This window comes from Cyprinus carpio, chromosome A23 (assembly GCF_018340385.1).
Source record: "Cyprinus carpio isolate SPL01 chromosome A23, ASM1834038v1, whole genome shotgun sequence".
In the NCBI taxonomy this organism is placed as follows: domain Eukaryota; kingdom Metazoa; phylum Chordata; class Actinopteri; order Cypriniformes; family Cyprinidae; genus Cyprinus; species Cyprinus carpio.
Window position 1 is genome coordinate 9,373,778 of NC_056594.1, and position 26,328 is coordinate 9,400,105.

A 26,328-nucleotide genomic window follows, 5' to 3' on the forward strand; every position below is an offset into this window, starting at 1 on the left:
GTAAAATATTGGAAAAATAATAAATAATTATTTCTGATGAAATGTGACCAAAGCAAAAGATGAAATGTTGGGGAACTCTTGATAAAATAAAGCACATATCTTTACATAATGTGCCTAAAACTGTAGGGTTTGGGGTGCCAAATAAAGATGGTTCTGAGGAGAATGACTAACAGTTTTTATATTAATATGGCCTGGCAGAAAGAGAAAATTGATTTAATCAGGTTTCTAATGTTAAGACTAAAAATGTTGACACTTGAAACATTAATAAAGTAATGAAAAATAAACAAAAGGCAGTGAAGAGCATTAAATCACTCCCAGACTGAGAAGTCCACATCGAAGATGAGGGTCGCATTTGGGGGAATAATCCCAGGATGGCCTTTATTACCGTAGGCATAATATCAGGTGAACAGGTCAGCTTTGCACGTTGGCCCACACTCATCTGAAGTCCACACAAAACATAAGCATGAATTATGTGATTTTTAATTTTTTTTTTTTTTTTCAATTGAAATATCAGTCCTAGGCTGATTTTGGTAGTGCTTCATTAAGACTACATCTATTATAAAACCTTAATTGTAACTCAAAAAAGTGTTACACATGATAGTCTGAGTGGACAAGACACCATCACATACCTGTGCAATACCTTCCTCCTCTCCCAGCCCTCCACGGATCACCGGGTTTGCCTTGTTTACCAATCTTGAACTTAAATGGCTTGTCACGGTCACGGGAAGAGTCAAACTTCCGTCCATCTGTCAGAGAGCCTGAAGATTTAAGAGGAAAGGGATAAGGGCAGAAAAACAGGAAATGAGGTTAGAGCAGCAGATAAAACGGGCTACTTTTATTATTGTTCTGTTCTATCAGGGAGAATTTCCTGTCTCTCTAACCCATGTTAATAGCATAAATATGAAGGATATGAGACATGCATCTTTCAAGAACACGGCAAATGTAGAGTAACGTCGTACATAAACACAAGTCAAGCAGGAAAAGTCAGTCACTGATCCACTCATTAACACAAAGCAAGGCAAGGTCCCTTAAAATTTATTCAGTACAACAATGGCTCTTTCTGACCTGTTGCTATTACGCCATGTGAATTTAAATCAAGTTCCACAGGCAGAATATCTAGAAAATCTCCCCACTCTTCTTTTACCATGTAATAAAGAAAATAATGAAACTGAAGCCCTGAAGCACAAGGTGGAAATTAGTTTGGAGTGCTTTGCCTTCCTGAAGTCCAGTTTCTGACAGTTCTTCATTATTTATTTTCTCCCCTGCTTTCTATATACTGTACTTTGATCATATCTTTTTCTGTTTGTATTTTACGTTTATTTGCTTTAGTAAACTGGCAAATTAAAAATCATTGAGAAATCCTTAAAAAAAGTAAACAATTTTAGGAGATGTGGGGGGGGGGCAGAATGCATCAAATATAATAAAGAATTCAAAGATGCAGAAAAATTCAAAAAATTTCTAAATGGCTCTTTTGTCACAATGTTTGAAATATTAATATCAATGCTTGCATAAAGTAGGCTACAAGCAGTGTTTGCAAGATGGTAGGCATCGTTTGTCAACTTTTAATTCATAACTGTGTGATAAACTTTCCAAAGTTCGATTATCAGTTACCTATTTAATCATCAAATAAGCTACTTGTCAGAATAAAGGGTTTCTTGGTTTAGTTTGAACGATTAAAGGGCAATCACACATCCCAGGGGTCGACTCACTCCAGACAGTTTGACGCTGTCAAACAAAGACTGAATCACCCGAGCGTCTATAAAATCTGTTCAGTCTCAGCCGTCAGGTGAGGATCATGTCTGCATGCGTGCAAACAACACACAACTATTAATGCATAATAGCTTTTGTCTTCCTTTGTATACTTTACTGTATCTTTACAGCACTGGCACTCTTCAGATATAGGTTATGCAATTTTTAAATACTCAACGTCGGATTGCACGTCTGTTTGGAAAGATGCACTAACATTTCTTTTTCTCTAAATTAAGTCAGTTATTTATTATAAATTCCCCATATATAAAAAATCCATATACGGTCACAAAAAATACGGTCACGTACACCACCAAAAGAAAATCTGAAATTCAACCTCACCTACATAAAGACATGCAACCACACATGTCTGTCCTCTTTTTTGGGGAAAGTCCTCCCTGTAAAAGCAGCGCGAGGAGAAACGGGGAGCAGGAGGCAGAAATAATGCTGTTAAACACTCGCAGATTGACAAATAAAAATTCTACTTTGTGCATAACAGAAGCTGCATTTGGGTGATTTTACCATCTCCGGGGTTATGGTCTTCGATCTCTACTCCCATGTTTCTGAAGAGCCCTCCTGCGCTCTGTCTCGCTCACAGCTGTTTGCAGGCAGAGAAGAGCTATGCTGTCGGGTCACGTGACCGTGGCGAGAAAACTGGGAGAGGGTTCCAATAGCAGCGCACTAACTTAATATAAAATCCTGCCAATGACAAATGTGACCCGTCCCCTTTGTTAGTATGCCCGTGAGTGAAAAATACAATTAAGCCTGTTGTTTTAAAAAAACCGCAAATAAAGACGTTTTTTTTATACTATTGTTTAAAGTACAAAAAAGACCGATGAAATTCCCTCAGCCTCCAGCTCATTGTGAAGTACCTGTTACATAACATGCCTCTCAACACTCTCATTTCATCTGTAGTTTGTTGTAATGTGGGTGACTGGAGTGGGTGATATCCACACGCCCCCTCCATGAAACTAGAGACCTGCGTGGGTTTTTTTTTTTTTTTTCAGTCTCACACCCGCAGAAATAGTCTGTAATCTTGTCCCACTCCCCCCCCAAACATTCACCTCCTGCAAAAAGCACGAATAAAAGTAGCATATATAGTTTTTTTTTTCAGTGTATCCATTAATTTACATGAAATAGTAAGTTCTGTATAATCCCAGCAGGGTCCTCTACATGCACGTCAAGTCACCAAACACGTTATTAATCGGACTATCGGCCCACAAGGGGGGGCGCCGTGCGCAACAAAAGACCATGCACATGCACATATTTGCTCATTGATGTTTTTATTTTTATACACTTTTACATCATTATCGTCATTACCATTGTGGAATAAAAGTGCCGTCACAAACATTCAGACTAGAGTGTTTGTATATATTTTTCCGACAGCTTACACTTTTTTTAAAATTGCTTCTAGTTTTTGAAACTATGGCTCCTTTTCTCTAAACTCTACACAAAAAAACATGCACACAAAATGCAAACCATTACGGCATCTCTTGCAAAAGCAAAATCACTTCTTTCAAAACTATTTTACTTAAAAAAAAAGCGTAAAAAAAAATAACAACAAAAAAATGCATAGTAAAATGTACACACAAACATAAAATGATATATACACATGTTCAGTGTGCAGTGGAGCGCACAGGAGTTTGTCATAGCACTCACATGTACATGTATGTACAAAAATTACAACCCGTATATACAGTGTGGATGCACGGTGGGGGGCACTGATGAGCCTGACAGCTCTTGAACTGAACTGAACTGAATCAACGCTGACTTGAGTTTTTTAATGATAATTTACAGCAGAATTTGTTACTGCTGTATTGTATAAAGCATTATAAAAATAAAGATGACTTGTATGCATATTCCTATATTTACAAAGTACTGTAAACAGAAATCCAAGGGTGAAAAATGTATTTGTTGCTCAAAACTCCTAAGTGATCAAAATTAGATATATTTCGGGGCTGTCAAACCAATTAAATTGCGATTAATCACTTCAAAAATAAAAGTTTTTCTTTTTGTAATGTATGTGTGTACCGTGTATATTTATATGTATATAAAAACAACAAAAAAAACAATAAAATTAAGAAATATTTACATGTATATTCATATTTAGATATGATTTAAAGGTAATTATATATAAATATATATTACATATATATCTTACACACTCATACATTATGTAATCACAAACTTTTATTTTTGTATGTGATTAATCGTGATTAATCAGTTTAAACAGCCCTAGTAGATTTACATTATGTGTGTCATGATCATTTTGTGGTGTAATCAGTAATTAAGTTTGGGGTTTAAATAGCAGTTTTTTGTTAATTAAACACAAGAACAGATAATGTGCATGCAGTTCTGCAGACTTGGCCTGAAGATTCACTATATGAATAAATGCTTTCACTATATGTGCCTCAAATACCCTACAACTTTTTAGTTAGCAATTAAAAAAAAACTGTAATATGCAGAGACAGTTATCAGTAAACCATTTGGTTGGTTTATTCAGTGGTTGATATAAACACTTTTTCACAAAGCAACACTGGCCTAATATGGGTTTGAGGCAGCAGTATCTGTTTGTCTTTATATGGTGTGGAAATTGCACACTGCAATCTTTAAGTGCACTAATGTTTCTCAATTCTAGTCATAAGGGGCCCCCATTTGCACGGCACGTTTTGAATGTCTCTTTTTTTTCATCTAATTCAGCTCATTAGTAGAGATCCTCCCTAACCTGAAATAAGTGTGTATGATTAATGAGTCTCCTAAATGGGGTTGAGGTCCCCTGAAGCAGCATGGAAAAATATTCACAATGCACAATGAAAAAGCCTTTACACTGAGATGAAAACAAAGCATGTTCATGATCAACAGTTCTGCAGTGTTACAAAAGTAGTGAAAGCCACTGATTACTTCATAGACTCAGCTCTTTCTTCTCCTTTCAAGCCGTCGGTCTCTGTCCTGTTTACGTCAAGAGATAATACACACAATGATGGCACAGTTATTAAAGCTATTGTAACTTGTCAAGCACCTTAGTGCAAAACTAAAACACAGTGTAAGAACATGAAGACATCACTGAACATCCATATGCTTTAATTTCCACTGAAGTAAACAAATCTTGGTTTTTCAGTGTATAAGAAGTTGCTTCTGTGTTTAAAGGAAGTTGTGGTGACTGACAAGAAAAAAAACACAGCATGCTCTTTTTATGTGAGCATTGCTTCTTGTCCCATTCGTGTCACTTTTTAAATTCTTATAGAAAGCATTAATGTCACATGTCTTAGCTGAATAAACGCCTTCAGGTTAATCAGGACCTTCCGTCTCCTTCTAAGTAAACAGAAAGAAACACATACCCTGCTTTCCTTAATGCATCCTGGATTTTCCTCCGTCTCTCTTCATTGATGGGATAGAAGCGAAAAATCACCATGCCAATGAGCAGCAGGCAGATTGGCACTGGAGCAAAGAGCACCCGCAGTGAGTATATGACCTCTGGATTGTGTTTACAAGCACCAGACTTGTATCCTGCAAAGCTGAAGAGTTAGGGAAGAAGAACATCACATGAAGCTTTCACAATGAATGAATCACAGAACCTGTAGGTTCATGGGGTTTCAAAAAAAAAGGATATGGTGCACAGATGTTTGAAAATGAATGAATGCTGGCATGCCCATCATCCCTTTCCATTCAACTGCCATTTATTCTCCTTCGGTGCTGAATTGTTTTTGGATTCAACACCTGTATTACCAACTATAAAAAAATTTAATTGGAGGAAGCTCTACTGTAGCACCAAAGTAGAGATTCCAACAGACATGCCTCCTCCAAATTTGTTGAAGAAAACGTAGCAGGAGTAGAACAATGGTTCTAGATCCTGGCATGATGGGTTCTTGACTTTGAAAGTCATCCACTACATCTGGCAACATTGACCTAAAATAAATAAATAAAAAAACCTGATTATACAGTATGACGTTTCATATACATATTCAAATATATATAACTCACTGACCACCTTTTAGGCACACCTGTTCAACTGCTTATTAAAGCATACATCTAATCAGCCAATCACATGGCAGCAACTCAATGCATATAGCTATATAGACCTTGTCAGTATGATCTGCTGAAGTTTCAACCGAGGACTGAATGTGGCACTGGTTGTTTTTTAGATCAGAAGTTTTCAGAAACTGCTACTTTCTGTGGTGAAATTTTCCTTGAATATAGTAATAGTAACAGTAACTAAAATAACCACTTTACAAAAAAAATATACACAAAAAAACATCTCATATACACAAAACATCAAAAACCTAAAAAAAGTGGCAGGCCAAACTAAGGCTAAGACTTGCACAAGCACACCAAAATTGGACAATAGAAAATTGGAAAAAGGTTGCTGCCTGGTCTGATGAGTCTCAGTTTCTGTTGCAATCGAATTTCAGTATGATGTCATTCTGAATCAACCAAACATTATAATGATGAACATATCATACAACTAATTCCCAGCTGACCACCATCTGGGTTAGCATAACCTTATAATAATGCAAGAGGGGAAAACACTGGGTGTGAATGTGTGTTTGGTTGGGGAGCGAGGGGTTTAACAGTAAAAGGAGAGATTACATGAGAGTTACATTACCAAGGGAGTAGATAGAGGGCTGCCAGACTTGTGCCAGATAACATGGACATAATAATGAAGACGGGTAAATTATTTCTCACTAGGGATATCACAATTAGAGATGGGATATAAACCTGCAGAGAAGAGGAGAAAGGGATGAAAAAGTGGAAACTATTCCAGTTTAAAAAATAAAAAAAAATAAAAAAAACTAATAGCATGCTGAATGGTCGTACTCACAAACAAATATAATGTAATTGTTTATTAGAATTCCTATTTCCTTTCTGTTGCAGCCATGAATAATCTAATTAGAAATAAAGAGTGGTGGTGCTCACTGATAGGCCGATGAATATGGTGGTTTTCTTGCCTTTTTTGACCAGTAGTGTCTGCCACATTGGGATGGATACTGGTAGCTGATGTCTGTAGAAGAAAAAAGATTACATTGTCTGTAACTAACAATATAATTCTACATAATTGAAAAAAATGAAAGGTATATATTTTAAAAAGGAATTTGTAACATAAAATTTTCTGAATGTAATTAAATTAATACAAAAAAAGAAAAAAAAGAAAAGAAAATTAAATTAATACAAAAAAAAAGAAAAAAAAAAGAAAAATTTAAAATTTTTTTTTTATTTAAAAATATAATTTATTATTTAATATACTGAGAGAACCTGGCTACATAAGGTTACACCTATGAAAGTTTTTTTTTTATTACAGATTAGTAGATCAGGGAGAAATAAGTTCCTTGTAGTACTTCTTTACAATACTCTTTAAAAAAATTGCATTCCTCACCAGTAATATGAGAACAATATGCCTGGGGAAATATGCTCCCATATCCGCTGCATGAAGAGTACAGAAGAGGGCGAAAATTCCCCTGAGCCATCTGAAAACAAAATATTCTTATCATAATGCAACTGTCATACTTTATAAAATCCATATTTTTAAATTCTTTAATTTAAATCCACTCTGTGACTAATATCAAAACTATCATACACACCCCTTTTGCATCTTTCAAGGGCAATACAGACATGCTCCATTTTGGTATTTTAATGTTTAACAACCATCAAAATATTACTCATAATTTTTAAACAGAAAAATGTCTTACCGGAAGGCCAGAACGTGAAGCAAATAGGAAGCCAAATAAAAGCACAAATATGGAAGTGTTGTGTGGTCACCCCCCTCACCACCATCTTTCATTCCCCAGTTTTTTAGATAGTGGAACAATTATGCGGTCACCAGTTTACTCAGGAGGGGCTAAAATGAGAAGTAGAACATGTTCAAATCATTATAATAGTCTTGAAGTCACTGCAATTAAGTTCAACTGGCCAAATACACTGCTTGGCCAAAAAAAAAGTTGCACAAAATCGTTCATAAAATCAATTTTGTTGGGACCTTGCATGCATTTTGATAGTTTGGGGTGATAACGATGTTGCATTTTTTGTAAGTGGTAATGTTTTGGACCACCTTGAATTGAACCAGTGAAACAAAAAGTGTCACAAAGATTATTTCCCTATCAAGAGTTGCATTCCATTTTTTTTTGGCCAGAGATCTTGTATTGACAGTGGGATTTTCACTCCCACTATCTGGCCCATGGGATACGTCTTCTAACATGATTTTTTTAAGAAATAAAAAGCTACACATTACGTGCATTCAGTTTTAGGGTTATAAAAAAAAGAATTGTTTTTTTTTTTGCCAAACATAATAAACACGCCAGAAAAACATATTAATCACGCGCCCAAAACCTAACGAATGCAATCATTATAACTCTTAAGTATTTGCTTATTTAAATACAAAACCCACAAAGGTATTTTTGTTTTTGCCAGAAGGCAGTTGTAATTTGGATGTATGTGTTGTTTTTTTCAAACCTTTACTGCGATGTACCAAATTAGAGCTGCTTGAAAGCAGCATGTGGTACCACAAAACAAAACAAGGATGATTAGCATTCTAAACTCGTTAAGCTCCCCATTTTGGGACCCTACCCAAAACCCTGCCTCCCTTCAAACTCCAAACCAAAAAAAGGATGAGGGCAGCACAGAAAGTACAGCATTCCTAATACTAAATGTACTAATGCTCCAGTCAAAAAATAGGCCTCGGCGACCCTCTTTCTCTGTAGAAATTTAAAAAGACAAATCAGCCAAAATTTTGCGCAAAGACCCGCCTCAACTCACTAAACAAAATTTCCACCTACTATAAAGCATTAATAGGAGTCCTGTTCTCTGTGCCTCACTATATTTGTTTTGTAGATTGCCAGAGAATATGTCATCCAGTGAGTGGTTCCTTTCGTTTTGCCGTGCCATTCTGGGTAAAACTGCAGAACATATGTCCTCTTGGCATGGTGCACCCCCACTATTGACTGAATGGCACCCCTGCCAATGGCAGCTTCCCCAGCCAGGGGGAGCGAAGCAACACTTCCATGCCCATTCCTGTATAGGAGGGGAGAGAACAAATGTTCTTCTGGACATTTCTCACACTTTTATATAGGAAACAGGTTATCAGTTAACGTCTATGCCGCCCTTTATAAATCCAAGTTTCTGACTCTCATTTCCACTCTATCTATGGCTTGAAACAAAAAAAAAAGTTTTTGGAGAAAAAGGAAAGGATTTCTTCGCTGAGAAGGAAGTGTAAATGATTATCATGTGAACTAACAGAGACCTATTGTTTCTCTCTGTTTGCAAAACCTTCACAATTCCAAAACAAGCTGTTTAAACACAAGATTTTCAAATCAAAATCAAACAAACAAGATTTTGTCTAGCCAACATTCAAAGTTTTTCTTTGCGCTTTTTTTCTTTGCTTTTTCTTTATTTTTTCTTTTTTTTGCATTTTTGAATGTCTTTGAATTTTCCAATTCCACCTTTTTTAAAGTTATATTAGTTGTGCCTTGTTTTGGATGGGAAAACAGTATACAGATCACTCAAACTTGAAAGCATGGGTCAGACGAGAGAGGGTAACAGGCCGGAGTCAACAAAATACCTTGGGCCCCCCATCAAGTTCAGGTCACCAGAGGCCCAAGCTTGCTGCGTCTGTTGGAGCCTCTTTGTTTTCTTTCCATGAGTCTACTGGCTCCTCCAAACCAGATTTTGTCATTGTTATTCCACTTCCTTATATTCCACAATTCAAACAGCAGTTCAAAGTTTTTCCCACATTTACATTTTTTAAAACAAAACCTAGTTTTTTAAATTCTTTCTATGCCGCTGTCTGATTCGCAACAAAAACATTCATCTTGAGTAAGCTCCACTGCTCCTGACAAAAAAATTATCAAAAAAGAATTATATTTATATTAATATTATTTTTACCATTTAAGCAGATAAGGGATATATTGTGGGTGTGGGGGCCCATTATAACAAATTTGCCTTTAGCTTATGAGTATAAAATTTTCAGAAAACTTGTTCACAGGGGGACAAACAGGACATTCTGAATGAAACACACAAACAGATTTAAATGAATTTCTGATACTAGGAGTGGTCTAACCAGCTCTATTCTAAATAATCAGCTAATTTATACGAATGGAAATGATAGATGAAGGGTGTGGCAATACTGGGTGTGTACACAAAGGTAATTATAAAATCCTTTTAATATTGCAATCTGAAATCAACAGTGTGAATGACTGGAATTTTTTTTTTCCTGATTTCTTTTTCAGTTGGTCCCTTTGGAACTAGCATGTATTTTTTGTAAGCTGTATTATCAAACTATAACTTACATAATCAGTGGATTTATTCAATACTGTTGGACTTTGTCAATAAAAAACATAAAAACATTACTAGAACATAAGACAGTTCTTGGCAATCTCATTTCACCTAATCCACGTATTACCCGCTTTTGCGGCCTATATTTTTCCTTACTGTAACCCAGTTGTGCTGAATCACGATCCTTTGATTGCCCCCCAGAAAACATGTTTAGGGGAAGCCAATTATGGGCACAATGGTAGCACTGAATGAGACAAAAGACATGGCAAAATGCTTTGGGTCAGTTGGTTATGGATCCAAATATAACACATTATATAAGCAACAGCTTGTCGGAAAGCATTAAACAATGGTGAGTACTATATTAGTCCATTTTGGGAGTACAATATGTTTATCGCCCTGAGGTTGACACCATAGTGACACTGTAATATTTGTTTGCAGTGTAAATGCTGAAAATGGGTTGCATTCTAAGGTATTTAATTGAATATTCTAAAGCAAAAAAACCGTTCAATTTAAACATCCCCCCCATATGGCCAAGAGAAAATGTCCCCCCCCTAAACAGCCAAAACATCTTTTATTCTAAATCCTGTTAAAACAGCAGTTAACTATGGGCAGATAATGGTCTACAGTTTTGGACTTGTCCAACTCATGAAAGGTGTCAAAAAGACAGCACCCAAATGGGAAAGTATGTTTAACCAGTCCGAACCATCTGAAAAAGCCAGAGGACCATTGGGGTTGGTCCCCTGTGGGGGATTATACGCAGAGCATAAACGTATGATAGGACCCCCCAGTGGCCAAAATTTGTGAAACACAATATCCTACATAACAGGAGTGAAGTTGAGCACAAAGAGTAGTTACGCGGCACCATAATGTTTCAGATTCTGCATTTTTTTGCGCTCAAAGAAAATCTATTTTGAGGTACAATAGATAACGTTCGCGTATCTATAACGCATCTTATTTATATGATCAAAAACTGGTAAATAAGTACATAAGCAGCCTCTGGCCCAAGCTGTGAAAATATTTTAAGAGAGAGTTGAGGAAGTGCTCACACCCAGTCTCTCCACTGCACATTAACCAGTACACTCACCAAGGAATAAGTTTGCCAATTTTGGTCCGGCCACTCTTTTTGCTCACAGCATATCCAATCAGAGGATCTGAAAATGGCCTCATCCCAAGCTCGACCAAGGAAGAGAGAATGATGGATGCAGAGAAAGCTCCAGACGTCACTCATATAATAAACAAACAATATATGGAACAGAAGAAAATTACTGTTTTTTTCCTCTTCAAATTCCTCTTTAAAAAAAATTCTCTCCTAAAATCTCATTGTGCCCCATTTTTGTACACCCATTTTGTAGCATGAAAATGCAGTTTACATAGAAAATAATGTTCCCCACCAAGTTGTTAAAATACAAAAATTGTCTTAACTTTCACAGGACCTTTCACATGTTCCCTTTCACTTCCGGACTGCCGGGTGCTAACAGTTTTAGCTAAATACTGTCGAATGTGGCATGCAACACATGACATGCAAATTCAGGAAGAGTTTTACGCAGAAGAGTTATAGAGACCTCAAATGCATTTTATTAATGCCCTCAGTTGTTTTTTAGAACCACAGATACACATAGTTATTGTGTTTCACAAACCGCTTGAAACAGCCCTCAAAACAGCACACAAGGGTAAAGTGAATGTGCAGGGTTTTGGATGCTACAACATTTTAATTTACCAGCCCAGATCTTAAACCACTAAGGCCTACACCACTGTCAAAGGGACATTCTTAGAAATCAACAGAGAATAGAAATACATAATCAATGTAAGCAAATAAGACAAGGAGAAAAACATCAGGATATTATAAAAATGGTTTTTTATTGTCTCATCGTTCATATTAAAACTATCACATTTTTCTGCTTATATTCTAATGGAAAGTGAAAGCTCCGTTAAGTGATGGCACAGCAGATTGCATTATATTAAGTTTAAAAAGTGATCACAGAATGTTCCATGTGACACATTTACACAGTTAAAAAGCCCAGCATAATATAATGTAAGTCATATGTGCATTTGAGTGCCAATAACACTGATATTCCAGTTGTGTAGGGTGATTTCCTGTATCATTTAATACAAATTAAATGGGTGTGGTAGTGTTAAAATCCAAATGGTTTTCCCTAATACATACTTCTTCAAAACTTAAGGGCAATGTATGTAACGCAGCCTCTTAGATCATACAGATTAACATATTATGCCTAAGATATATATCTAATGTGTGATATCATGTGTACAAGGCTGGTGTTGAAACTGAATTTGTACAGAGGACATACAGTATGATAGAGGTTTCTGATCTATATGGGTCACCAATGACAGCTTTTAAGTAGCCAAGACCACAACTTCTATCCTTTTATACTTACCATTCACAACATCCAGTAAAAAGATCTGCATGAAAAAGCCCTTGGCGGTTGCAGTCATTTGATAAGGCATTCCTCCAACTGCATAGCAGAGTTTTCTGGATAAAGGGCATGCCAGGAGTTTTCTGAATCAGATCAACACGTAAGCATCAATGCATTCAGCATGAATTATGTTATATTTCAACGTTTAACACGAGAAATAAAGCATTAGTTTATTCTCAAACTGCTAACTGTTTAAAATAAGCAAACATCTTTAAGTTTCCTCGATGCTGAAGAGCTGTAATTTACATCATCAAAACCAGCGGTGTTTACACAGAATTCTTTATAAAATGTCATACCGGTTGATTGTCGTCATTTTCCGTGGCACAGATGTTGTCGTCTGTTTGCTTGTCCAATACATTGGACACTATCTGTTGGCCATCGTTCAGTTATCTATATGTGTTCCCAGTTATAGTTTACTGCCTCTTATGCTTGTTGCAAAGTGGGCGTGGCTCTTCCTCCGATGCCCATTTCGCATTATTACTTAAAAAACCATGTATTATTTTTCTCTCTCATAAATAATTGTAGTGAATAATTGTTCGACTAGTGATGGAAAGCCTGAAGTCCAGTCACACAAATAACACATTTACTAGTGTTTTTAGTGTTAGATTTATCCAAAAAGTTTTCATTTGCAAATCTCATTTTTATTTATTTGTGGATTTATTCATGTTTGTGAAACTCTAAGATTTATTTGTGGATCTCGTTCTATTTATTTGTCAATATGTCTCATTTTTGTTAATCTCTTTACATTTATTTGTGGATCATAATCTATTTATTGGAATTATGCAACAATTCTATCTCCATAGGATGAACAATGCAATAATGTGCTCTAGCATTTGTTTATAATACTGCCCCCTGGGAAAAAAATAAATAAATAAATAAGAGACCCACTCCAATTTGTTTTTTATTAAATCAGCATCTCTGAATAGAAGCTATTCTATTCCAAGCACGCCCTCATTTTGCTTAATAAAGTACTGATGAGGTAATCACCTCAACCAAATCTTATTTTGAGAGGAAAAGTATAAAAACCACTGTTGTGATCATTAGCCTACTATATCTTGTGACCAGCTGGATGGCAAAAACAGTGCTAGTCGTTTCTCAAAGTAATTGGAAATCAAATAAACTAACTACTGACCATGGAATATTTTTTTAACAGTTTAATACAGCTTTGTGCATCTGTACTCAGGAAATAAGTCTCAGGAAATCTTTATTTTTTTCATTATTTTTAATTTATTTTAATGCATTTATAAGAAGAAATCATCAAATCTTGGCAGTCTCTTCTACTATTATCGGAGTGTAGTACACGCCATCGTCAAGCCAGCGCGCACCTTGATGTTGAAAAGACATCAAATTGACATCATTGGCGTCAAAAATGCAAATCACCTTAGGGTGAATTGGCCTAAAGTGGGAGATTTTTTGCATTTCAGACTTTTGTGAAATATTGCGATGTGTAACCAAAACATTAAATCACACCCAATACCATTAAAAAAAAACAAAAAAAAAAAACAGGATGTGTCCTAATCAAATCAAAAGAGAAAACGCGGTAACACATTCATAAAATTAAATTATAGACATATTAGTGCTCTTAGTGCAAATCATCTGAGAACATCTGCAGCTTCCTACATGTGGGACATTGAAAAGTTATATGATAAAAGGCCAAAATCACCTTGATTCATGTGGAATAGTAAAGTGCTTTTGGTTATGTATGGTTGAAACCATGGATAATTGAACATCATCAGACAAATAATACAATACAAATGCATTGATGAATTTATTATAAAAACATTAAGCAACTATTATCATTATTCCTATGTTGTTATGTAGATAGAGTTAAAGAGTTAAATGCACAGTCAGAATTTGATTAGCTGTGCAGCGCTACTTCCTGATTGTTTCATTCAAAAGTGGCCAAATTCCGTGACATTCTGCATTATACAGTGAATTGTGGTTTAATGCATGGATTCAGCGGTTCCTTCTGTGTTCCGTATCGCAGAAATCATAGGGTTTTATGCTAACCAGAAAAAAAAAAAGATATAAAACCACCAGAAATAGTCATTCTTGTAAGTGTTAAAAGTTAACCAAGATAAACTTGTTCAACATTACATGACATGCACCCACCTGAGAGTGACACAAAGTGAGCTGGTCTGGATACGAGGTTTGTTTTATGATTGCCAATGCTTTTGAATCATCAGACCGTCACTACTAGCATAGCGCCATCTTCAGGTGTGTTGTTAAACAGCAGAGAAAGCCATTAGAAAGGACAGGAGTGTGTGGATGTGAAATGGACATCAAGTTATTGACGTCAGTTGATTTTGATATTTGACCTGTTTTTTTGTTTGTTTGTTTTTTTTTTGTTTGTTTGTTTGTTTGTTTGTTTGTTTGTTTGTCTTGTTTGTTTTTTAGGTCAATGTTTGATGTCAATTTAAGGTCTTCTGAACATCATTTGCCCACTGGGACACATTTCAAAAGGTGATGTGGCAAACCGATGCTGTCCGAAGCCCCAGTCAAGAAAAAATGCTACTTAAACATACACATTGGCCTGCTGCATACATTATAACAATTTCAGTGTGAGTATTAACTTCATATTTTCACCCAAGAAAACTGCTGTCCAAAAACTGACCTTAAAATGATGTTATACAGCATCTTGATCAAGTCTTGACTAACATTTGATGTCAAATTGATATCAATTGACATTAAAGGTGCCCACAGGGGAGGCTCCTTCAAGAACATTTCTATTTGACTTTTCCCGACATTCCAAGATAATTGTGTGGACACAACAAGGGGTAGTGGTCTGAAACCACAATCCAAGAAATTGGATTCCCACACTAGCTGAAAAGTCTACAAACGAAGCTGAGCTGAGCTGAAAACAATCAGTCGATTGTTAGGATGGTGTGTCAGTTTTCAAGTGCAAATCTTTTCGGACTAGATTTGACACTTCATTAATAGCGGGAGACCGGGGGGCATGGTTTTTAACACGGGTCAAATTTAACACTTCCAATTTCTCAAATAAGGAACAAGTTAAAAATCAACTAATTCACTTCACACTTTCTCAATTTAATATTTTTTTCCAAACATTGAGGAAGTAGAGTCCTGAGGCAAACACAGCAGATTTTAGAGGAGAAAAAAACTAATTTTGAGGTAAGAAAGTAACTTTTTATCATTAATTTTTTTATTTTTTGATGGCAGTTCCTGCTTTATTAGACAAACTCATCAAAGTTAAATTATGTTTATTGTGTGTCTGTGTAGATATTTTTAATGCAAGTTGTTAGTGCTAATGTGTTGGCTGTTAGCTGTAAGGTGAGCTAGTTCCTGGCTACAAAACTCTGAGTTAGTTGTAACAGCAAGACTTGGATTAGTAACATCAATTAAACATGTTATAACCTACCCAAAGCTATTTATTTAGTTATTTATTTATTTATTTATTTATTTCCCTAAAATTTCTTAGAATTTCAGTATTCCTAGGTCTTGGAAAAGAAATTTTATTATGACCAATTACTATGACTGACATTATCAATCATGATTAAACACACACACACACAGTGTTCAATTGTTGAAGCTGGTGCACATTTGCTCAAAAAGCTTTAAAAATCAATTTTTTGTCATAATCCTTATTGCATAAACGTTACATCTCACTCCAGTGGATATCATAATGTCACATCTAACCCCAGGGTATTTTACAAACTAACCCGAGAATTGTAACATTTCACTCTTCGTGTTTGAAACTAAACCGTGCATTTTCTGTTTATGCTGCAAAGATAACAGCCACATGCCATTTAAGTAGCAGACACTTGTAACTAGTTTGAAACACATTTTGAATGCACTGACTTACAAGAACTCCAAGTTACAGATAAAAATATTACAACCATCTGGTCTCCCCCTGCTGTCCACAGTGGATAGAAAAGTGTAATTTAACGTGTAAAGAAGGATAATGTAATTATTCAGTGATTTAGTACGTTTTGTAAACTCACATATCATAAATATGCAAATAAGTAACTTGCATGGAGGATGGGTCAGGGCAGAGTATAATTCAACCATAAGTAAAAACATAATTTAAGTCATCCATACATGTCATTCTAAAACCAAACCTTTTGTTCATGGAACACAAACTGCCGTACTTGTTTGATTTAGGACGTTACTCTAGCGGGAGAAAATAGATTATAGTATCTGTAGAATGATTTAGCATGTAATAATAATACAACTCAATTCATTTTTACAGAAAAAAAAAATATATTTTTTTTTTCTTGAAAAACGAATTATTTACATATTTTACTGAAATTAGCTATATCTGTATTGTCATGATGTAACAGTGTAAATATTGTTTAGAATAAGCACACTAAACAATTCAGTATGTTCTCAAGATATACACACAATGTATAATGTTTAGGATGCTCTACAGCGTCCAGACACTCCTCTGAGAGGTAACTTCCATGTTTCCACGCATAGGTCCCAGATACACAAAGTATCTAATAAAAGTGAAATGTAACAAAAAAACAAGAATTTTGTGTTGTTATAAAGGACTTTGAAACGATATTAGATTCAGTAAGTTGCTTACTTCTTGGTTCTAGCCCAGACAATATGCAGAAATGGATTGTTTTCCTGCTGGAAAATCCATTTTAAAGTGGTCGATGTGTTTTAAAGCATGTAGTTTGCTGGTCCAAGATCGTAGAGCAGCTATAAACCAACTACCAGCTGATAATTCCAGCCTAAAGCATTCTGGTTTTTGGAACATGGTAACTGATGACCAGCTTGGACCAGCTAAAAACCAGCAACCATGTTCCACAGCTGGGTTTTCCAGCAGGATTAGAATTGAATCTTCCTTCCTCTGTCAGTGCTCAGGTCTGCGTTCAGCTGTTCCTCTAGCTGTGGTTGAGGAGATCCTGCTGAATCTGCCTGCTCATCAGGTGGTGCGAGTCTGTTTTAGTTCTGGTGTGTCGTGAGTGGAAGGAGCTGGTGGACAGTGCTGCACACTGGAGAGAGCGCTGTCGGAGAGAGGGGATCCAGCCATTAGATGTTTCCAGACCCCTTAGATGACTGGCGCCTGGTTTACTTTAAAACTAAGAAAGGGTGTAATTTGCTCAAGAATTCCAGAGCAGATGGCAAGTCACATAATTAAGACTGCAATAAGTGCCACTATGAGCTCGGTGCACAAGATGACGCCGGTGAGCTTTGGCAACGCGAGTGTGCGCATAATTACTCCCCGGTCTTGAGACGCTCGCATTTACTGTAAAGTAAACTTACACAGGAAACTTGGCAAGATAGATATAATTAAGGTTTATCAAATATGCCTATGTATGACAAAATAGTTATCTCTGACAGCAAAAAACAATGTTTTTAAAGTCTATTTCACTTTAGTTCTATTTTAGCTTGCATGAAGCAGACTCACTTCATCTGTAGTCTTGTTATGTGGGTGTCTGGAGCAGCCCACACCACCTCCATGAACAACACAAGTCACTACATGTTAATTGGTCTTAAATTGATAGTTCAGCCAGAGATATAAATTCTGCGACCATTATCTCACAGTCATGTCATTCCAATACTGTATGACTTTAATTTCTTCTTTGAAGAAAAAACGTACTTTTGACATGAAATGGATACAGTGTAAGTCATGGTAACCAGAAACTGCAGAAGAAAGCAACTCAAACAAGACTGTAAATGACATGAGGGAGTAAATAATGACAGAATTTTTTTTTTTTTTAGGAGAGCAACTATCCCTTAAAGGCCTAAGACTATTGTCCACCACGATGGTGCTGTGCAGTTTTCTGGCAATAAAAAAAAAAAAAAAAACATTCACCGACATTTACACATGGCTGGTTTATTTATTCACACGTTTTACATCATCAATCATTACCGCTGACTGCAGAGAGAGTACTCAGTAAGGCATTCGTTGGTTTAATTTCTCTGAAGAGTGTAAACGCTTTACACACAGCAACATAGTTGCAACCAGTCATATGCAACCATATCTGTCTAGATATGGTGCAGAAATTACACAGTGTCAACCTTTAAGACCACTAATGCTTCTCAATTCTGGCCTTGAGGCCCCGCAGAACTGCATTTCTTGAATAATCTCCTTATTCACCTTGTGTGTAACAAGATTAGTAAATTCCTAAATGGTTTTGGGATCCCTCCAGATAAGGATTGAGAAAGATTCAACATGCACGATGAAAAGTACAAAACTTGTTTATTATTAACAACCACAGGACGCTCAGAACCTGTGAATGTTTATAAACCGTAATAAAATCCTTATAAGTAATGAAGTGTGACATAGTGAGTGATTAGGCTTCCTAGAGGCTCGCGCGAGTTATCTTCTTCCGGTGTTGTCTTTCTATGCCTGGTCTCTGTCCTGTTTTTAAAACAGACCATATTTGAACATATGATGCAGTGCTAAAAAGGCGACCCAATGTAAAGACTTAAAATGAAACCCTTGGCCTAAAGTGAGTGTGAAAGCAGTTGCTTGGTGTACAGTGCAAGGCAGAGAAGATGAACAATGAAAAAAATGACACTATTTTTGATAAGAAATATATGTAGAAAGAATTAACGGTATCATTCATGACTCCCTCAACTCAGTCCTTTTATTCTTGCAAAATAAAAGGTAATACAAACACAAACCCTATCATACCCTGCTTTCCGTAATGTGTCCCTGGATTTTCCTTTTTCCTTCGTCGCTTTTCATTGATGGGGTAGAAGCAAAAACATCAAATCAAACCAATGAGACAGCAGGCAGATTTGCACTGGAGCGAAGAGAACACCATGCAGTGAGTATATGACCTCTGGATTGGGTTTACATGCACAGGCTTTGTATCTGCAAAGCTGAAGCGATAAGTGATAACATTTAAACAAAAACCATCTGTAAAATCACTTGGAAAACTTTAGGTTTTGGGGGAGTCAAAATGTGATTGGAGATAGCCTCTTACACTGTAGCACCAACGTAGAGATGTTTCCACACAGACATGCTCTCCCTCCAAATTTGTTGGAAGAAAAAAATCGTCGCATGGAGTAGAACAATGGTTTTCTAGATCCTGGCATGATGGGTTCTTGACTTTGGAATTCATCCCACTCACATCTGGTAACACGTGACCTAAAATAAAATACATAAACCCGGTTATATACAGCAGTTGACACAGGTTATATGGTCATCATTGACTATTGATACATATATGAATGATAATTGTGTGGGTTGTGTGTGGTGCGGTGAACGCTTTTTTAAGAAGATGAAAGATTCAGATACTTTTTTTTACGAGTTACCGAAACCAAGGGAGCCGTTAGCATAGAGGGCTGCCAGAATCGAAACCAGCTAACATGGACATCATAATGAAGACTGGTAAATATTTCTCACTCAGGGATATCACAATTAGAGATGGGATATAAACCTTCAGTTTAGAATTGAGAGATGAAGACAAGTGGGAAACCCAAATATAACACACGCATATGAAGGAGTTGGAACCACTCTAGTCTAGAAAAGTGGATTCTATACATCACATGATTATATTTCTTGGGATCGATTATTAGTAATCAAATTATGAATCAGTATCCAACCTCTTCTGATTTATTATGATTGAATAAAAGTTACTTGAACTAGCTACCATATACTCGTTAATAGTCAGTAAGATGAACTATGCTATTAGAATGTGTTTTCCTTGTTCGTGAGAAGCTTTTCCATATGTTTACTATTTACTTCTTCAGGTAAAGGTCGATCTCTGCCTTCTCTCTACAACCGGCTTAGTCAGGGCCTCTTGTCTATGTGACCACCAATGCTGTACTCAGAACATTCTGAGGTGTTTTCTATGACTGTATATTAAGAATATTCAAGCTGAATTATGGTGTGTGAGGCCTTCTCTCCTTTTTCTGTGCAGAGTCCCTGAGAAACTGCAACTCATATGTCCTGTGTTTGCGCCTGGGGATACAGTACCTGATAAGAGTAAGAGTTGAGCTATTCACCTTGAAAGTAGATAAGGGTTTCTCGATGCATGTGTGTTGATGTCATCCATCCAGTCTGTGCCGCGGACCCAGTCTGCAGGGAGGATTCAGTCCAACAAAGAGAACGGCACCCAGGCGGGCGAGAACTCGATACTCCCATGACGATCTTACACACCACACACCCATATCGGATGGACAGATTACTACGGGATAATACGTCTTTGCGGGATGACGTGTTGCGTGTAACATTTAATACGTTTAGTCACGCTCAAATACCTTCATAGGGAGCTGGGCGATTTTTCAGCTTGTTCATCGGTTAATTCAAATTGAGTGTTTTCGCCACGACAATTTAAATTTTTTAAAAATCAAGAAATCACCCTAACCCTAAAAAATGCAGGACGATGGGAGTCTTAACATCTTTTAACTTGGCGCTGCGTTTTTAGAAATGCCAAGAGATGCAAGCACAACAGTCACACGCGTCCCGGTTTACCATAGAAAAAAAAAAATGGAAACAAACGAGCAGCATACTGATTAAAAAAAACCTGTAAAAGAACTACTACTGCATGTCTGCATGATAATGTTTCATGTTTGCTTTTATCTTGTTGACAGGCTCAAAGCGGCTGTTCATTTTTTTTACAAGAACATACACATAATAACACATTTACATCATATAACCCCAATATCACACACTATCTCACAAACAAAACGTGTAACTTCATAACAAAAAATCAATAATTTGAAATTACCTTGACCTTTTGAAAGATTTATATTTAATACAAAGCAATCAATATTTGGCCTAGTATTATATATTACATATTTCTGAACATTTAATAAAATGAGAAACTCTCAGCAAGAACTTTCGCTACAAGATGTAGTTGTAAATTCAAGCATCTTTTTTGCAAAGGATACTTAAGACGATTTGTTACCATTACCTAACTTACATCATGTTGCAAACAAACTGTCATGAGGGCGTGGTGGCACGACACTGGGTGGGACACTTGGATAGAAATTTAGAAACTAGAGTCTTAATAATAAAGCAAATTTTATCTTTTATCTCATTAACTGTTTGAATCATGCTGAGTTACAATTTTCAAGTTTGACTACTGTTAAAAATCTAAAAAATAAAAATTGGAAAAGACTCATTCTGGAAACGTTCTTCATGAAAGAAATCCGAGATATGATTAAGATTTGATTTTTTTTTTTGCCGTATCGCCCAAGTTTCAGTATTAATGGTGCCTACTTAGAAAGATATGCCTTTAAACTTTATGTACATCGCTGGTAAGATTTGACTTGTTTTTCTACGATTCGACCAATCATCAGTGTATAATCATTTTTACCTAAGTATAATTAATGACCTTTTGGGTTGGTAGTAGTACCACTCTACAACAACAAAAAAAAAAAAGTACAAAAGCTGCGTCAATGGGGCACTTTTGTACCTTTTGGGTACTTTCACGATATGTACAACTTTAGGTACCTAATATGTACCTTTAAACACGGTACCAATATGGACTGTTTAGGTACAAAGGTGTGCCTTTTTGAAAAGGTACCTCCCCGCTTCAGTGTGACAGCTTTTGTTACCTTTTTTTTTCTGAGAGTGTGTTTACTTTCGTATTGAGAATGGTATGGCACAGAGCTACACTACCGAACGAACTCCCCTGCGAGTTAAACTCCGTGCGCTTTAACTTTTTTCATTGAAGCTAGACTTCTGCTGATGAAACGTCAAACTATTTTCTTGCGGGGTCACTATAAAAAATTTTTTCTTCAATCAACCTCATCTCTGACTCCTGGGTCTTCATTTCATCATACCTGGTCCTCTTGGTTTTTAACAGTCAATCCCCTACAGGAAGGATTTGTGTCCACTGCGGCACTGCACTCAAAATTCCCATTTTTTGCGCACGGACCCATTAAACAACCAACAACAAAGAGCAGTGGTGCTCACTAAATAAGCCGATGAATATGGGTTTTGTTTGTCTTTTTGACCTTTTTTTTGTTTTTTGTTTTGCCCAGTAGGTCTGCCACATTGGGATGAGATATTACTGTAGCTGAGTCTGTTCAAAGAGCAGAAAGAAAGAATTAAAATACAATGAAAAAAAACAAAATAAGCCATGGACCATGCTACAAACCCATTAATTAAACAGTAATCGGTTGAAAGTCGGCCTTGTCGACTACTGTTATTAATCTTTTAGATTCATAGAGTAGTATTTGTATCATGTATAAATCAAGAGACAATTCAAAAAACCCAAACCCATTTTGCGTATATACTGTTGATTTAATGATCAAATACCTATTTTATAATTTTATTTAGCATGATTTATTTTTGACTCTTATGGTTGTGTAACATCTTAATAAATAGAGATCAAGTAAAATATTATTTAATATGAACAAATTAACCAAGTACCGGACCTTTTTTTTGTTTTTTTTCTCTTTACAGGTCAGATTTTGTTAACTAGCTCTTGTAGTATTTCATATAATAAAATAATAATAATAATACTTTCATATAATAATAATTTGAAATAATAAATCCCTTACCAATAGTATGAGAGCAAAGATTGCTGAAAATATGCTCCCATATTGCTGCTTGAATCACCGAAGCGTGTGCAGAGAAGAGCCACCAAAAAAAATTCTTCCCGTGGAAAGCCTCTAAAAACAAATATTGTGTATCATTGTGTATGAACTTATGTTACTTTAATAAACACTTTCAGTCTGTGTTTGTTCTCTTAATAACATGGTGGCCTATTCACACACCATAAATTAAATAACAGACAGGGCACCCTTTTTTTGGTATTTTGATTTTCAACCACAAGCACTACTACAAAATTTTATTTTTTCTTTATCTTGAATTTCATTTAATTTTTAAACCAAAAAGAAAAAAAAAACTTTCATGACCTATATGAAGGCTAGGCAAGTGACAGCAGCAAAAAACCAAAAAAGGACAGCCGAATAACAAGCCATCAAAAAATATGGAGGGGTGTCCCACCACCTCTCTCATTCCAGTGTTAGGGGACATTATGCCGGTCCAGTGTTTAACAGGGGGGCTTAAACCATCATTGAGCACATTTTTTTTGAGACACAATGCAAGTCATTTATGATCAGCTAGTCATTGCAAACCGCACACTTAGCAGATTTTGTATGGTGTTCGTTCACACTCCCGCTTTAATTCACCTGGCAAGGTTTTTTTTTCTGGTTGTGGCTAATTAAGCTAAATCAAAAAAGACCCCCACCTATACACTTGCATTGTAATATGTTTAAACAGTCAAAAAAACAGGCAGTTCGTCTTAAAAAGTTTTGCTGTCCTCAAACCTAACCAAGGCTCCTTTCTCTTACTTTCACACAACCAAACAAATTCCTCAAACATAATACAACATTATATACTAACTTATGTCTCCCCATGCTAATCTTGTGCAAAAACACACAAAATAACACAATTTCAACAATTGTTGTGTACTTTCTATTGTCGATGCAAAGCATTGTGTGGGGAACTAGAAAAACTCAATCATATACAGCTCAGGCTTACTACAAATAAATTTTTGAGTTTCGAAAAAAAACTTTTTACAGCCTAAGTCGAATTGAATCTGTTCATTATTCTGTTTTTGAGCGTAAACTAAATTCATTTCATTTCATTTATTTTCACTGTTCGGTTTACAGTGTTTCAAATGTTTACTACTAGTGTTTCAAAACTGATGTGGTAGGTCTTAGTTGAATTGGGAAGGCTGAAAAGAACATATGGTTAAAACACAACACAACCTATCTGAGATTTTAACACATGTTAATTCATTTGGACCTACCCAACTGCTCATACACTCCAAAGAAAAAGCACAGGGGTTTGGTGGTTCGCACGCACCCACGCGAAAGTACAGCGTTCCCCATATAATGCCCAGTTTTCAAGATAGGCTCTCCTCTGTAGAAATGAAAAGACAAATGGCTAACCACTACCCATGTAAAAAGTTTGGGTCAGAAAAGTTTTTTTTGTTGTTGTAATTTAGACTAGACATTTTTATTTGGCTAAGACTGCATTCAGTTGACAAAAATTGAGACTTTAAATGTTACAAGAGTAAAATTTAGCGTTTGCTCTCTGAGGTATTCTGATTTCCTTTGTTTAATAAACTTTATTATTTTGAATTACCTTCATCATCTTCATGGAGCCAAAAACATGAACACCACATTTGAACCTTTTGCTACACTTTGCAACAGTCAAAACTTATAAAATGAGGAAAACTGGGAAGAACAACGTGGATCTAAATATACCTAAAGAGTCGAATTCCGGTTTATGGAAATATAACAGAATTCTACTGACTGACGTGTTACGACACCGGTATATGCGTTCTTATTGTCTGATATTTAAATCTGGAGGCACTACATTCTCTGGGTACAACAGTTCCAGAGAAAGGGCCTACATATGCTCAAAAACAAGGAAGTATCTTATCCTCAATACATGACCTAAATTCATGAATTAAGGAAAAAAAAGGTGCCTGATAGTTCACAGTCACTATGTGTGGTCATTTCCACAAGCAATAGCTAATAAACAAAATTCTAACTTCATCCATGTGTGCTTGATAGAATGGTAATAGGATGTTCTCTGTAGCTCACTGTATTTTGTAGAGTGTCAGATATACTCATCCAATGAGTCTGTATGGTTCCCTAGAAGGCCTTCTGTGTCATTCTGTGAAACTGCAGACGTATGTCCTCTTGGCATGGTGCACCCACACTATCTGACCCTGAAATGGCGAAGCTCCCGCCAGGGTAGCTTAACATTTCCATGCCCATTCCTGTATCGCGAGAGAGAACAAAGTTCTTTACATTTGTCTTTTTATATAGGAAAAAACCGATCTTAGTTAAGATCATGTCCTATATATCCAAGTTTCTAGCTCTCTACTTCCAACTGTATCCTGCTTTATAAATACAATAATAAAAGAATGATCTAGTGTTAGTATGATCGGGATCTAGCTAGATCTCGATCCCTGGATCTTAGGCACTTGAACTGGCAGACTTTATGAAATGGCTGCTTAGGATGATTATACTGAAACAGACCCTCTCTGCGAAGTGTGTCCAGAGGACTGGTCTTTCTTCACTGGATCCGTAAGACACCTACTTCTCACATCCAGATAGCCCCCTACTCACAGACGCATTCTTGAGATTTGCCTCTCTCTCGAGGCAAATGGCATATCAATACACTGTCCTTCCCTTTGACTGTCCCCTAGCTCCTCGCATTCATTACGGGCGCATGGACGCCAAGCTTTTTCTCCTCTAAGACAGATGTGAATTCACGCTCTGAATTACTCCGACGACTGGCTTGTCCTGTTTCCGCCAGTCAGAGGGATGAGCTAATATCTCACAGATCCCTCCTCCCTCAGCCATTTAGAATGGCTGGGTCTCTGGAGTCAGTTTTGCAAGAGTGCAAAAAAATGTATACCATTCCTGGGAGCAGTTTTCGACTCAGCCCAAATGAGTGTAATAGTCGCATGCCAGAACGTGTGCACTGGTATATACAGCAGCTCGTGGCCTCCTTCCGAATTAGGAGCCTCTCGCCCTCAAGACATTTCAAAAGATGCTGTGTCTCATGGCCTCCGCATCTCTGGTGCTACAGCTGGGCCTACTGCGTATGTGGCCCCTTCAGTACTGGCTGAAACCATTAGTTCCGCCCCACACCTGGCATCTTGGACGCCTCTGTGTCAAGGTGGATCAGGCCTGCGTGTCAGCTCTGGCCCCTTGAAAAGACTCTCAGTGGATGGAACGGGGTGTGCCCCTGGAATGGTCTGCCAGAAGGAAGGTGGTCTTGACAGATGCTTCCAACTTAGGTTGGGGATTACTGTGCAATGGCAAACCGGCTTTCGGCCTCTGGTTCAAAAAGAGCAAAGTCGGCTGCACATCAACTGTTGCGGTATGTTTGGGCCTTCGCACCCACATTCCAGAACTGAAGGGACACCACATCCTGGTCAGATCGGACAGCAAAAATCTAGACACGCAAAAATATAATCTCCAA

General features: G+C 36.7%; 2 pseudogenes; both read right to left on the reverse strand.

The window, feature by feature from the left end:
• Nucleotides 1-308: 308 nt before the first annotated feature.
• On the reverse strand, nucleotides 309-2,399 carry LOC122135214 (annotated as a pseudogene).
• Nucleotides 2,400-5,038: 2,639 nt separating this feature from the next.
• LOC122135215 lies at nucleotides 5,039-7,159 on the reverse strand (annotated as a pseudogene).
• Nucleotides 7,160-26,328: the final 19,169 nt, after the last annotated feature.